This window comes from Columba livia, chromosome 1 (assembly GCF_036013475.1).
Source record: "Columba livia isolate bColLiv1 breed racing homer chromosome 1, bColLiv1.pat.W.v2, whole genome shotgun sequence".
In the NCBI taxonomy this organism is placed as follows: Eukaryota; Metazoa; Chordata; class Aves; order Columbiformes; family Columbidae; genus Columba; species Columba livia.
Genome location: NC_088602.1, coordinates 27,182,814 through 27,199,373, shown reverse-complemented (window position 1 = coordinate 27,199,373; position 16,560 = coordinate 27,182,814).

Here is a 16,560-nt window from a genome sequence, read left to right as displayed (position 1 = left end):
GTTATTTTTTTCTGAGATTTTGGTTCCTCCAAGACTTGACCAAGTAAAGCATCAGGTAATTTTTCTTTTTTTCAGTGCCTTTGTTGGTCTTCCTGAAAGCAGTTTTCTAGTGAGTTATCTTTTTGTCTTGCTTGAGGAAAGTCTTTTTAACTCTTTAATCTCCTTGGTTAGTAAGTTTTCATTCTTGGTTACACCACTGTATGTTGTGGTTTGGAGCTTTCATGTTCCCATTTTGCAGATAATACCTGGCTGTTTTTTTTTTTTAATTTATTTTTTATTTTTAATTTTTTTTTTTTCTTTTCCCTGGGCTGTTCCTCAACCTGACTGCTACCTGCAATAGCCTGTTACCAAACCAAGACAGTATTTGATGCACTGTGCTATAGCTGTATTTTGACTCCATAAATAGCTGGGCAAAATATTCACAATATTGCCCATGCATTCTCTGTGGGCTCAGATGAGCCGCAATGATTTGTTAATGATTTGCCGCAAGATGAAGCTCTGCAGAGGAATTTCAGGTGGCTTCAGGAGTCAGGTCTGGTGTCCCCAGCACAAGCCATGAGCCAATGGGACCGGACTGGGAGACATGGTGGTGTGGGTGGGAAGCCAGCCAGTATAAATAAAAATATCCATGAGATTGTGTTAGTTGCTGTAGTGATGCAAAGGAGCCTGAAACCAAGTGTAGGATGGCAGAGTATGAGAAGGTAGCAGAGTACAATGTTCCCATGACACAAGCTAGTTCTGGTGTCCTGGGCTCTTAATAAGAAGCATGAGACACAGGTTTATTAAGACCAGGTGATGCTGCTGTTTCCCCTGAAGTTGGAACATATCCCTCCACTTCTGTAAATGCCCATTCAGTCTGCTGAAGAGCTTCTAGTGGAGTCTGACAGGCTGCACTGGCTTAATGTTTAATGTATCATGGTACATCAACAGCAAGTGCAAGCGTGGAAGCAAAGCGTTCTTCAGCTTCCCACTCATTGCTCAGTCCTCCAGGCTGCAACAAAGCTGATGGATGATAATATGGTCTCTGCACTGTATTTCTCACCAACAGCTTGGTAGCTTAATGTGCTGGGCATGGCCACAGTTATTTTTCGTTGTATAATTATCAGAAGCTACAATATGCAACCTTTAATTCAATGGCAGTGCCACTGATTTTCCTTAAATGAGAAACAAGTGTGTGGGTGAGTGCATAGTTTCAAGCAGCCACAAAGATAATAAACTAAACCTTAAACTACATTAAACAATAAAAAATAACCAAGGAAGATATGAATATACACTACACTTTTAAAAATAACTGTGCAGGTGCTCACACAACCCACCCTTGTCAAATGGCCTGAATAACAACACCTGTTAACACAGAAGTGTGTATGTGTGTGTATTGAATACACGAAACTGTCTGGAGGACATTTGACCATGTTAATTGATCGTGTTAAAGATGAAGGTGACCATCAGCCACCAACTGATGGTGTTAAAGGGGAAGAACAGTAGCCAGGGAACTTCAAAGAGAGCTTTGAAACACAGGAGGAGTTAGCCTGAAAAGAAGTATGAAAGAAGTGTGAAAATTGCTAAGTGGGGCAGAGACACCTTGGAGGGTAACCAGCAATAGTCAAACCTGGTTTGGCACTGCCAGAAGCTGCCCTGCCAGCATTGCAACCTCCACCTACATCAAAATAGAGCATCATCCCTGTGGGATGCTCCATGGAGCCTGGGCTCAGTGGGTGTCATGATGGTATGGGGTCAAGAAGTGGGGACCCACACCCAGGTTACAGGTAGGGGGGTTTGTGGAGGGAGCTTTCTTCTTCTGAAGGAGATGTGGTTTATCTGTTGTATTACTGATATTGATTCTGAATGTACTGCTGGTGAGTTATGTGTTGTTAACAAATCATTAAACTGCTTCAATCCTTATTTGATTTAAATTATGAGAACTGAAGAGTTTTCCCCTGATACATTCTTGGGCAGTGGACAGTAACACAAGAGGAATCTTTCCATTGGACAACACTGCTTTGCTGAAGAGGCTTGTTATTTTCAACTATCTAGTGGCTAATTTCCACTTTGTATGGAGTGAATGAGACTTGCTCCATTGGACAGTGAAGAAGTAACTGAATGGGTTTAAAAAAACAAACCTCAAAGTTTGTCTACATTAATGTTTTCAGCTGTTGTGCAATAACATAAGTCTTTACTCCCTGTTTGGTGGGGCTTGATATGTCCAGAAAAGGGAGATGCAAAGCCAGTGCATTACAGCTTGTCCATGTAAGTTTTTCAAGCAAGGCCTTCAGAGAGCAGAGGTGCGTGGAAGTCATCTGTCCCAGGGTAAACCTCTGCAGTGGCAATGCCTGAGCTGGTCAGTCTGGACTCATTCAACTGCCAAAAATCAGTTCTAAGTCATGAAATGCCTAATCCGAAAACAGATACCTGAAGCAAGTCAGATGCCTTGAATCTTGGGATGTTTTGTTCCACTAACCCTGTTTCTGTTCTTTAATTGTCCAGGGAGCCTGGAGTAGCCACTTTAGGAGTTGCAGATAACTGAGGTGGGATTCAATTTGCAGGTAAAGACACTGCATGTAGGTATTCACAAACAGTTTCAGTGCCTTGGCACCTGGCCTAGGTGATCAAAATCTGGTCAATACCATTGATGAAGCCTGGAGAGTTACACAGCTCACCATATACAAGAGTGTTTATGTTTGATAAATAGCTCCACTGTGTTTATTTACCTGCATTTCTCGCCTTCAGTAGGAGGTGCTTATTCTCTCTGGATTAATTAGCAGTTAGTAACAAAAAAAACCCCCGAAACAAAGCCCCAACCAAACAAAGAACCCCACTTTGAGATAATGAAAATTGAGACATTTAAGAGTAATTTTGATAGTGAAGGTCCCCAGCTTTGAGCCTTTTCTAACACAGTAAAGTTTTGTCACCTTTTATCAGCTGATGTGTAAAAGAGATGGTCACTTAGCACTGAGTGTATGTAGCTTTTGTTTGCTGTGATAGACAGAGGGCTGAGAGGTGCAAAGCACATCTGCCTTCTGACTGAACAGTGAAAGAAGGAGAGATCCTTCTAGGTGGGACTCTGGCTAAGGATCCAAGATACTGAGGTCTGATTCTTAGATTTACCAAATGCCATATGACATTGCAAAAGGCATTTAACTTCCTACTTGGAAGACCAAATCAGTCATCTGTAAAGGAGAAAGATAGGTATTTTTCTTCCCTCTTATTGTGTCTAGATGGCACATACTTTGGGAAAAGATTGTCCTGTATCCTATTGCAATCAAATAAACAGCAAAGCCAGAAGTCCACAACTCAGTTTCAGGGGTGGTACTGGCAAACAAGAAACAGGGGCAAGGATGTTTCCATTGAAACACATTGGATAGGTGTTCTGGTCTGGTATGGTGGATCTAGCTGTGACTCCTGCAAGCCAGTGATTTCCATTGCCCAACATGATGGCTCAGTGGATGGTGTGTGATGGCTGCACAGCCTGGTTGGAGCAGATGGGATCTTGAACACTGCGAAAAACTGTTGTCTCCTGAAATGCATGAGCAGGTAAAAGAATAATGTTTTGGTAAAGGGTTGTGGTTCATGCAATATATCCAATGCTTCCCTAAGCTAAATGACATTCCCACATTTCTCTTTATATAGGTATATTCATGCCTCTGATCCACACGGCAACCCAAGCTAGATGGTGAAATATTCCTAAAATTCTTTCAGAAAGATTTTGCTTTTATTAGCATTTCATACATTTTGCTTCAATTTAAAATTACGTATTTCTTTTAAGAAGTAGCTTTGCAAGTCATCACGAATGATATTATAATTCACTACTGAGATTAAGAAGTGACCAACCACATAATTAAAACCACTGTTTTCTGTCCTCTAAAATAAAACTAAAGCTTTCTTTTTCACCCCGAATAACGCAGTCAGGCTTGAAATGTAGTACCTCATGCCCTATCAACTTTTCCTTCAGGGAGACTCAGAAACTCCCTGGTTTAGGTAGTCTTCTGTCAAAGTTTTCTTTTTTAAAGAAAATAAAATATAATGCTGCTATGCTCAGCTACGTCATGGAGCATGGCATCTTCTGGTACGGTAAATGCCTCTGAGATGACAAAATAAAGAATTTATTAAAGAATTTATTTTAACTGTCAACAATGAGTAAAGTAAATACTAGGACAGAATTTACTGTAGCGAAAGAGCCTAACACGAGCAAATGTGATGTGATGAGTTGAGTTTGCGGTTCTGCAGAAAACAGAGTCCTTCTGTGATTTTCATACTTTTCCCATTGCTTATTAGCAATTTCAGCAGGTATTCCCGCTGAATAAAAGTTGAGGTGTGTATTGTGCTCTGATCCTGTCACACTTGGAGGTTGCATGCCACCATCTCAGAGGTCAAGTGCTTTCAGTGTCCTGGAGCAGGGTTACCTGTAGCACTGCTATGCAATCTGTATCAGAGGTGCTGCTCCTTTTATGAAGTGTTTAATTTCGTGCTTAAGGCTGAGATCTCAGGTATGCTTTTTATTTTACTTCTTGCCCATAATCCTCATCTTCAGGTCTAGACTAATGAGCTACACAAAAGAAATGAGATTAAAGAATACCTGCAACAACAAAACAAAACAAAGAGAGAGAATTAGCTAAGGCTTTTAAGAAAAAGGTATAAGTAAGAAAGCAAATAGAAATGTAGCTGGAAGCGATCAAAGGACAAAAGAAAAATATAACACATTTTAATGAAGGCCACTTCTTGTCTGAAAAAGGCTGCCAGAAAGGAAAACATCCAGAAATCGGTGAGGGGACTAAATTTGCACAAGATGAGTTTTGTCTGACTCTAAAAAGATTATGTCTATAATGAGAACGAAAAAGAAGAGCATTTAGGAAGCAAAGGAGATCTAATAAAAGACCTGTTAATTGCTAAACCGGACATGGACTCCCGGAAAATATAAACATAAGAAAGTCAGTGGATTCAGGTCACATGGGGACTGTGGTATTTGTGCAGCAAATGTAGTGTTTAATTGGGAGCAGCCACGTTGCCAGTTCCTGCAGAGCCTGAGAGAGCTGAGACAGTGCCTGTAAGAATCGAATCCATCAACATTGAGTAGCTTCAGTGATGCTCTTGGAGCTGGATGTGCTTCCTGGCCAAATACTGGCTGGTGCTGAGATTAGTCAGAAAAGGCACAGTTTGCAAGAGAATCCCAGCAATTGTTTAAGGTTTGAACCAGGAAGAAGTGGATGAAGAGCAATGAAGCAAACTGTCACTCCATGTACCCTGCTTGAAGTCCCCTTACAGGGACTCTCTGTTGGTTGGTGGAGGAGAACTAAAGGTCTAGGAAACTCCCCAGCAAGGCAGCTCGTGATCTAAGATGTATGTGAACAACAAGAGAAAATGTAGTTTGGCTTCTCTGGAAGGAAGAAATGATCCTGGCAGTCACATTTGGATGAGGATAAGCTCCCATCCCTTACCATACAATGGAGAAAATGCTGAGGGAGGAAAACCCTGGGGGTTTGTGAATGGAAATCAGGACCCACAGAGGACAGTATTGTAGACTTTCCCCATCCAATGCAGGAGTCCATGACACACCCAGCTGTATCTTCTCCATAGTACCTCATGGATCCCTGCATACCCCACCCAAGCTCCCTTGCTGCTTCTGGGCCTTGGCTCTGCCTCAAACAGTCAAATTAGGGAGAAGAAAAGCAGAGGAGGTAACAGCAGCGGATCATCTACAGACATATCATATCCAGTTCCGTTGATAGCTCTGGCAATTTACACCAATATAATTACATTTTAGTAATGCACAAGATAGAGTCACTTATGAAATATGACTCTCATAATTGTCTGGATAGATACTTTGGTTGGGATGAAAACTCCCTGAATTGTAAACAAAACTTAATGATAAACAGTAATGTATCAAGCTGGTGCTTGATGGCTTACTGCTGAGACTGGTATTACATGCTGGCTTATTTAACATCTTATTTACTGATCAGGATGAAGAAGTAAACAGAGTATTAAAAGAAATTCCAAGGGCAAGCTGTAGTGGGACAAGGTCAGCACAGTGAAGTTGAAGAACTGATGAAGAGATGCTAAGGGAAAGGATGGCTTCCAGGTTAATGGAGTGGACCAGCGTTCAGTTTTCCAACAATGCCATGCACAACTTCCCTCTGGCCAGGCTTTCAACTGTGTTGATTGATTTCAGATGCACCCAGATGCTTTGGAGGATAGGGGTGATGGTTTCTTTGTACCTTGTATATCCGTGGGTTACACCACTGGTAACTGCACTTATTCTTCCAATTCTAGTTAATTTGAAACACTTCAAATATTGAGTGTAACACAGAGAAGGCCCCAATCTTTTTTGTAGCCTTACAGCACCATGGGCAAATAAATAGCGCTGAATCATGAAAAAGATGGGAAGAACAAAACAAAATGAAGTCCAAACTGGAAAAATATAAGACACAGCATGTGGGGAAGCTCAGCTGAGGCAGAAATTCCTGGTAGGAACATGAAATCAGGGCAATAGTGTAACAAAGTTTGGTGTGACGAGGAGCAAAAAAAATATTAAATGTGAGGTTGCCACATTATATGGCCAGTTTGGGGCTATTTATGGAGAGGCATCTCCTTTCAAAAAGGGAATCCAGCAAACGCTCTCCATGCTTGCAGGGTGACAGGAGCTGAAACATTGTGTGGAATGCTGAGCATCTTCCCAGAAGCAAATGACAAATTCAGAGAAGAACAACAGAAGTGACTGGGAGGATGGAGTAGCCTGGTGGCATACACATAAGCATACAAATATATAGATGTGTATGTGTGAGTGAAAGTAAAATGAACTCATTTGGCATAGTCAACAAACATTTGCAGGATGTCAGACAAATCTGTTTCATACGTATGTTCTGAAAACCATCATTGGGGGGCTTCTTTTGGTCCGTAGCCTTGTGAAATCATAGCCTTGACAAATCCAAAAACTTGCACTGAAAATGTTTCTTTCAAAATGTTTTTAATCCAAACTTTACTATTGGATTTTGCAGTGGGGTGTAAACTAGTCCCTAAATAATAAAGCGGATTTGTTAACTAAAATCTTGTAATTCAAACCTGCAAGACCATAAATCTTTGGGGACTTCCAGAAAAACAGGATGCAGTGGTGCAGAGGTCTAACTATTTGGATGGGGATTTTATGAAAACAAAAGAGAGTATCTGAAAAAACTTAGAAAATAGTGTTCTCAGGATGTATCTTGCAGAATAACACCAGTACTGTTTTAAGAGAAAGAAAGAATTCTCTCTGAGGTGATCTCATCCCATAAAGCCTGGCTTCTAGGAAATAATTTCAATCATAAAGTGTATTAATGTGCATTCAAGAACATTTGGCAATGATTTAATTTCAGAGAAGGAAAACCATACCATGAAACAAAATCCTTGCTACTGTATACTTATGACCTATTAAAATTCATGGACATCTTGTACTAAGGGAAATTGCTTTTGAAGTGACTATTTAACAATTCCTTCACTGAACTTTAGCCCAGAGATATAAATTACTCAGAATTTTACTTCCAGATTATGGACACAGATGTTATGTAGAAATAACTGACAGTTTCTTTAGCTCTTGTATTACAGCTGTTGCCAGTAGAAAAGTCTGAAAAAGTCCAATACCCTCAAGGAACCATGACTGTTGCTTTCTCAAGTGTTAATTTATGGTAAGCGTATTTTAATACTTCCACTATGAGCTGTTAATCATTTTATCATATTGTACTTTATTAAGAATATATTGTAAAACTTCTGTGAAGATGCATCTGGTATAGCACCCAATTATTATTAATGTAAGTAACAATGTTTTGCATTGGAAAATCCTGTTTATGCTTACTGCTGTATTGCCAGATTGTATTTCTTTAGGCTGAGAGTTCATTGCTAGGTGTTTTGTTTCAGGGTTTCAAGAGAAAAAAAAAAATTAACATGAAAATTGCATTGCTTTTTCCCATGTTCTCTTTCATTATTTTTTTTTTTGTGCCTTCATGCACTGAGTCATGAATTTTGGATAGTCCTTTTGAGTTTCCCATGAAAATTTGTCCAGGTTTGGGCAAGTTATAAGACCTAAAGACTGAGTTAGCATACCTGGGTTCATTGTGGGCTTGCTAGAATGAGGCAAATTCAATCAGTGAAGTCTTTCCGTACTATGCAACACCCCTTGTGCTGACATCAATGCCTACAGGGCATTCGGTAGAGCAAGTCATTGCCTCCACCATGGGGCTCAAAGGGCTGAGCTGTGTTTGCCTGGCAAGTCCTTCTCCTGGCTGCCAGCTTTGCTGTGACACTGGACACCAGCCCTCACAGCACAACAGGCACCTTTTTCATCCTTTGAAAGAAAGTCTTGGGAAATGGGAGAGGTGCCCGAGGATTGGAGGAAAGCAAATGTCACTCCAGTCTTCAAAAAGGGCAGGAGGGAGGACCCAGGTAATTATAGACCGGTCAGCCTCACCTCTGTCCCTGGGAAAGTAGTGGAACAGCTTATCCTTGCTGCCATCTCAAAGCATATCAAGGATAAGAGGGTTATTAGGGGCAGTCAGCATGGCTTTACCAAGGGTAAGTCATGCTTGACCAACCTCATAGCCTTTTATGAGAATGTAACAAGGTGGATGGATGATGGCAGAGCGGTGGATGTGGTCTACCTTGACCTCAGTAAAGCCTTTGACACAGTCTCCCACAGCATCCTCACAGCTAAGTTGAGGAGGTGTGGTCTAGACAATGAAGTAGTGAGGTGGGTTGCAAACTGGCTTAAGGAGAGAAGCCAGAGAATGGTAGTCAATGCTGCCGAGTCTAGTTGGAGGCCAGTATCTAGTGGAGTGCCTCAGGGGTCAGTACTGGGGCCAGTATTATTTAATATCTTCATTAATGATTTGGATGAGGGAACTGAGTGTACTATCAGCAAGTTTGCTGATGACACTAAGCTGGGAGGAGTGGCTGACATGCCAGAAGGCTGTGCTGCCATCCAGCGGGACCTGGACAGGCTGGAGTCTTGGGCAGGAAATAACCTGATGAAATTTAACAAATGTAGAGTCCTGCATCTGGGCAGGAACAACCCCAGGTTCCAGTATAGGTTGGGGAATTACATATTAGAGAACAGTGTAGGGGAAAGGGACCTGGGGGTCCTGGTGGACAACAGCATGACCATGAGCCAGCACTGTGCACTTGTGGCCAGGAAGGCCAATGGCATCCTGGGGTGTATTAGAAGGGGGATGGTTAGTAGATCGAGAGAGGGCTCCTTCCCCTCTACTCTGCCCTGGTGAGACCCCATCTGGAATATTGTGTCCAGTTCTGGGCCCCTCAGTTCAGAAGGACAGGGAACTGCTGGAGAGAGTCCAGTGTAGGGCAACAAAGATGATTAAGGGAGTGGAGCATCTCCCTTATGAGGAAAGGCTGAGGGAGCTGGGTCTCTTTAGCTTGGAGAAGAGGAGACTGAGGGGTGACCTTATTAATGTTTATAAATATATAAAGGGTGAGTGCCACGAGGATGGAGCCAGGCTCTTCTCAGTGGCAAACAATGATAGGACAAGGGGTAATGGGATCAAGCTGGAACACAAGAGGTTCCACTTATGTTTGAGAAAAAACTTCTCAGTGAGGGTGACAGAGCACTGGAACAGGCTGCCCAGGGGGGTTGTGGAGTCTCCTTCGCTGGAGACCTGGTGACCTCACCTGGTGACCTCACCTAGGCGTTCCTGCTCCAGCAGGGGGATTGGACTAGATGATCTTTTGAGGTCCCTTCCAATCCCAAACATACTGTGATACTGTGATACTGTGAAAGGTTGGAGCCAGTTTTGGTGTCTGTGGGAAAAAAAGCCCCTTTCCAGATCTGATTTCCAAGGCATGAGTTATGAGAGAAAGCAGTTGTTTTCCTGCATGCTGGCACAGGTCATCCAACACTTAGGGCAGGAAGAAAAGGATTCTTCATCCCCACTTCTGGTCTGAGCAGTAATCTGCCAGTGTCTGGTAATCCTGTGTTTAATCACACATCCTTCATGGTGCCTGCATATGGGAAAAGGGCCCTGTATATACTCAGGGCTGACTATTTTTCTTTGTAGGAGCCACCCTGGGAAATTTAGCTATATTTAATGATGTTTAGTATAGAATTGAAGAAATTTAATAGTCCCAGTGAATGTTGATAGAATTTGTAGTAGTGATAAGAGCGTTTTCATAAAAGGGCTTAGAGTTGCAGCAGCACCACCTTTAAGCATTAAAAATAATTGATCTTTATCTTACCTAGCAAACTTGTTGCCCCAAATGGTATTTATACATTTCCCTATTTAACTGTAAAGACTTTTCACATCATGTGCTCATCAGATAGGCACTCTGAATTTACTAGGACTCAGGAGATGCTTGGAGAATCATTACTGTTACAAATCCAAAAGCCAAAAAAGAGGTGCTGTATATTGATATCCAGATGAGAGGTATGTGGCTAAAAATACATTTTGTCCGTTGTGATTTTTGTTATACGCCAACTCCACTTAAAATTTGCTACAGAAAACCAGAATGAGCAGAGTCTGCCTGCAAGAAGTACTTGTTTGCTACCCTTTTGATCTAAAGCAGATGTTACCTATTATCAGCAGAAGGCCTGTGTTGCATGCTAAACAAAATTGGTAATATTCAGTAAAGGGTACATGTGAGAGGGATAGGCACATATTATTTGCTTCTGTTGAGTTATCCGACTGTTTCACTGCAGTTTTTGTTGCATATGTTTTTTAGGCTCAGTAAATCAGCAGGAGGTGAAGTCACACCTTGTTACTGCACTGAGGGGTTTCAGATTGCTTAGCATAAAGTGACAGGCAATCATTTCAGAAAAGCTAGAGAAAATAGGACAAAAGGGGCTTCCTGAATTACCTGCATGAAGGAGAACCAGCTAAAATAATTGTCAGATTTCATCTGAAAAAAAGCCCACATACTTGCATTGTGCAATTGCAGATGATTTTGAGTCACTTCTTTTCCCCCTGTCGGCTGAATTAATGAATAATGTGGTTATATCCATCCTCTGGACAGCTTACAAATCACTGTCCCTAATGGAGATAATCTAGTCTTCCTCTTTACGGCTCCGGAGGTCTCTGTAGGATGATGCACACAGTTTAGTTATTGACACTCAGTTTCTCAAAGCAGATGTTTTGCACATTTTCAGGGACATGGTTTTCTGAATATAAATTAGTTGAAGTGGCAACGGAAATGGAAATCAGTTGTTTTTTTAACTCAAATGAAAACATACACATTTACCAATTGTTCTGCATCTGGAGCTCTAATATAATGTTAACCATTTTTCTTATCTGATTACATTCTTATTCCAGCGTACATTTCTTTCTCCCATTAAAAGTCAGTAATTTGGGCTATAAGCAGCGGAAAAATTAAACACCAATTAAAGCAATTAGAAAAACACTAATTTTGTCTGCCGAGTCTGGTTCTGCATTCCCTGTAGATGTGTAACTTCCATGGAGGTCAACAGAAGGTCTGTGTGCAAACATGCATTAGTACCAAGTCATGAAAGAAAATTACATTAAGGCTTTATAAATAACTGACTTTTTTTTTTTTTTTTCCCTGGATGAATAAAAAAATTAAAAAAATGAATCACAGGTCAATCTGAAGTAGATTTTCTTCACAAAAATATGACCTTATTTTTGAAAAAACATTCTACTTTTAGATTAAACAAAATTGTTTCATTTAATCTGTACAGATGTGCTTTGGATACTTCTTTTAAAACCAGACATATTTGAATCACCTTTAAATATAATTCAAAACAATCTTCTTTGAGAAGAGTGCTTGTTTCAAAAATGCTGTAATAAAACTTTTCAACCTGTAAAGTGTTTTATTTAATCCAAACAATTTGGACAAAAATGCACAAGGTTCATTACAATGAACTGCAACCTGTATTTGTCAGTGAACAGAGAAAATGGAATAAGATAGGAAATATCTGCATAGGAATCTGCTGCAGGTTTGGCTGCTTGCAGGTTAATTCCAGTGGAATCATTGCCCACTGCCTGCACATCATTTGTTTCAGAAACATCACAAGCATCTGATATTTTTTCTTCTGCTGAAACCAGTGCCTCCTACGCAGCTTACTGAGCTGCTGCATTGTTTTAAGCATAGAAATTTAAAGTTATCTTTAGCTGTAAGGGTGTAGTTGAAGCTCATATGGTGAAGAGTACTGAGTAATAATAGAATCTCCTGATGGAAATAATGACCAAAAGGCACAGTGGCTGTTGATGGATTTTAAATGGAGTTGAGACATGAACATGACTTAAGTGAAAATCGTTTTAACCGAAGCGATGTGGAGATGGGCAGAGCCCCATCTTTGTGCTTCAGGATGCCCATCGCAGGGAGGCATCAGTCACCTTGCGTACTATTATAATACAAGTGACAAGGGATAATGAAGTCAGTGAAAGCTAATCATTTAACTGGAAAAGTGTCATTGAATGTTGGGCTCATAGTGTTACTCTTTTTCCCATCTGTTGCAGATGCAAAATGCAGAGACACAAACTGGTGCATTAATACTCCCGGAAAACATATTTTGGAAAAGAGAACAGACAAAGTGGTAGTGTATGGCAGGCTGGGCTGGTGTCCCACCTCAGGAACCAGGGTGCTGGCACACCAAAAATTCACTTCTGCACTGCAGGCTTGGCACACCAAAAATCCACTTCTGCACTGCAGGCTTGGAGCCAGTGATCTTTAGCGCTCCAGGAATGATGGTGCTCTCCTTCACAGGCTTGGAATCATCACTTTCATCACTTTGCCCTAGAAGAAGTGTATGAACTAGAATGGTCTCTGCTTTCAGTAAGACTTTTAAAGCATGGTGAAATGAGAGCATCAGGGATAACTAGAGAAACTGCTCAAATCATGATATGATCTGTATCATGGTTTACACCAAACTAGACTTTACTAATTGTAAATGCTGGTTTTACAGCCAACAGCAACGGACAAGCTTTTTACTTCTACAGTAATTTCTTCTCTTTCATTCAGTATTGATCTCAGACTAGCTCATGGAATGGCAGAAATATTAAATTTGAAGATATTTGTAGAGATCATTTAGCTTAACCCTCTGCTCACACCAGGGAAACCGTAGAGCCAGTGCAGGCTGCCCAGGGTCTTCCCCAGTTGAGTTTTGATTATCTCCAGGGATAGTGTTTTCACAGTCTCTATAGTATGTACCTATAATTTATAGGCTGATATATATACTAATACAATAGAAAGAGGATTGAAAGCATATGTCAGAAGGGATGGATATGGGTAGTTATGAACTTCTTCTCCTGATGCTCTGAGCTAGGTGGACAGAAGGAGACCTGCTCTAGAGATTATGTACATTTGTAGGCTTGGGACAGCCCTACACCAATGCAGGTGTACAGCCCCCACACCCTCACTGGTTCAGGTCCAGGGAGCAGAGGCAGCCTTGGGCCATCTTGCACCCACTTGTACAGACAAAACTATGTGGGCTAACGCAGGTCTGGTGAGGGGGTAGAAGGAATAGCTGGGTTGCTTCTAACATAATTTCTTTACAATTTTAATTTTGAAAAAAAGAACAGGTCAAATCACCTGTAAATCCTAGGATCCTTAGGAATGATATAAGGTGAAAATCCATCACTCCTTCCCCTCATTCTGCTTTTATTTCTTTATTCCCTTTGCCATAGTCCTTGTAGTAGTAGACAAAGCCAGTATAACAGAAGTCAGTATCTTCAGATACAAGTGAGATCTGCTTCTCTAAGTTACCTGGGTGAGAGATAGGTCAGATAGCTGCACTAAGGCATTTATAGCTGGTGGGCACCTGAAGCATCTGGGATAGTCCTTGAGGCTGTTTGGAAGGGATATAAAGTGGATTCAGATGAGGAACAGATCCTGGCTTCCTCAAATCCTACTCAAAGCTAATGGATCCCGGCATTACTGAACGTAGAGTCAACCTGCTCATTATTTCTTGTCTGAGGAGATGACATTTTTTCTCAGTTTTCTCTGGCACATTTCCTGTAGCAGAGGAACACACAGGCAGAGCAGGCACGATGCTCCCCAAACACTTAGTCATACCTGTTTTCCTAATTACCCTTTTCCTCACCTATTTTGCACAGTGGGTTTCTATTTGTAAATATGAAGCAGTTGATGAGTGGTTTGCCACAAAGCAATATTTTGTCCATTTTTCCACCATTCTCTTTCTGTATCCATTTAATTGTTTTAGACAGATTAAATAGAATTTGAAATTAATTTGTATCTCTTCTGTCTCTCTCTCTACACATCTTTTACAACTCCTTTTTCTTTCTCTCAGCCTCTGTGTATTTATCTGTATATCTATTTATTTATGTATCCAGTTGTATTTTGATTAAAACTTCCCTGGTTTTTGCTTTTCACTTTTCACTCTGCTGGTCTTTGGGCAAGCAAACCAAAAACCATTCTGGAAGACCATCCCAGCAGGGTTACTTTAAGAGGACATCTGGTCAGACAGGCTAGGGCATGGGAGAAAGCAACAAGGGAGCTCTGCCATGTTGAACATATCTGGATGACAGAAGCCAGGAGGACCCAAGCTGAGCAAAGGCACTTATCCGCCAGTCTGTGTGTCTAAGTTACTGTTTTTTCCATCTTCTCTTTCCCTCTGTAGCTACCCTTGCATTACAGAATTACAGTCATTTCTTGTAATGCAGAATCATGAAAAGCTTTTTTTTTTTTTCTGTCTTGTCTTCCACTTTGAATGAAGCACTCTTACTCTAGTACCTAATAGCTTTTGATCTAGCCCAAGTTCAAGTTACTGTATCTGATCTTCATCGCAGCAGCCTACATTTCCACTTAATGAATACTGATGAATTAGACACTAGAAAGCGCCTTTGGTCAAACAGCTTGCCTTGTTCTCAATTCTCAGTAGATCCAAGCAATTATAGATCTGTCAGTCCAATCTTTACCTTCAACATGAGCTATTATACAATATGAGCTACAACGTTTTCTAATACAATGGAGAGTTTACCAGTAGTTTTTTCTGGAGGTTTTTCTGGGGAGTGGGTTTGATTACGTTACATACAGCTGCTGGGTCCCTTTTCAATACATATCAACTGAGCTACTGAGGCCAGCTCAGCGTGCATCAATGAATTAACATTTTTATCTACCTGCAACAGTCTTCATGATATGAAAGCCAGAATAAACCTTTGCTTTCTAGATGAAAAAAACAGAGATTCATGAGGAGATGGTGGAGTCCTTTAGTCAGTGACATGTGACCCTACATGCCAACAGCCACAGAAAACCAAAGACAGCAGCTGGGCAGACAGAGGTGTGGTGCATGTGAAGTTAGGAGAAACAACAGAAGATGAGATGTTTTTCTTGTCATTGGTTGTGTCTCTCCAGAACAACTTTGCTGGCCATGCATCAGTAACTGAGAACAGAGCTTGGGCAAAGATGCTTCATTTGGTTTGTTCTTTTGAAACATGGAGAGGTAGAAGACACATCTATGGAACTGGGTGGAGGTTACTGGAATCACAGAGTCTATCAAACAGATGCAGTGTGAACTTGCCTAAGCCATGATCCCAGGCATGGTACTTCTTAGAGCATCTGTGCAAGGACCAGGTCTGCCCTCGCCACCAGCACATGCAAGAGCAGAGGATGTGGGAGAACATGACATTGTGGAAGGGATCCTGTGTGCTAGGTGCTCGTTCTGGGTGAGGACAGGACTGCAGGAGCTCTCCTCACCTGCTGCAAAGCACAGACTTGCCCTTCGCTTGGTATCAGCAGGGCTGGCATTTTCTTCCATGTCTCCAACACACACCATGAAATCAGGACCACCTGGGTCTAACAAATTGTCTGGCGAACGTGACCCAGCCTTTAACCCATTGCTGGGATCAGACATTGGTGTTACCCTTCTTCCCTCACAAGCACTTGTTTTCATACTGACAGCTGAAATTGCAAATATTGCCATTTCTTTGTAAGTATAACATAGGGGTATAATCTGGTATAGTGTATTTGCAAGTTCCTCGAATATAGAGAAGTTAATGGAGGAAAATTTTCTCTGCAGAGATACAATGATGTGCTGAGGTGTGCAGCTATGTTAGCAGGTGGTAGGATAGGAAACACCAACTCCAGTATCATCAGAAGCTGAGGTACCATTAGTGCTGTTTGGTTTTGGTGAAGCCACACTTACCCGTGGAGGTCACCACTCATGTCTGTGCAGGCCAGACTCTCTGTGCCATCAGTCATAGCTGTTCCTCTGCCTTCTCAGAGGCTCTGGGTGAAAAGCAGCCGCAGACCCCAAGCATGGGTTCCTTGAGGTGGCTGCTCTGGTTTCTGCCCAGCATCCCCAGGCGTTACAGAGACGCATCATGACAGCCTGGGAAAAACTTTTGGTAGCATCCCAGATGTATTTCAGTTTATTGAGCACTCTTTCAGAGCATTCAGATGCAAAGAGACTGCAAGAAACCACTAGAGAAAGGGGAGGAGTAGGACTCCTGAGCGTGCCTCTGAGCAGAAAATGCTTTGGTAGGGGCAAACGATTCAGAAACAGAGACAGCCAGAGCTGCAGCAGCAGGAAGGGAGGCCCTGTGAGGTGTTCCACCAGGGTGTTTCCCATGCATGGGCCAGAGATGCTACCTGCCCAGGTACTAACCTCGGTGGCCC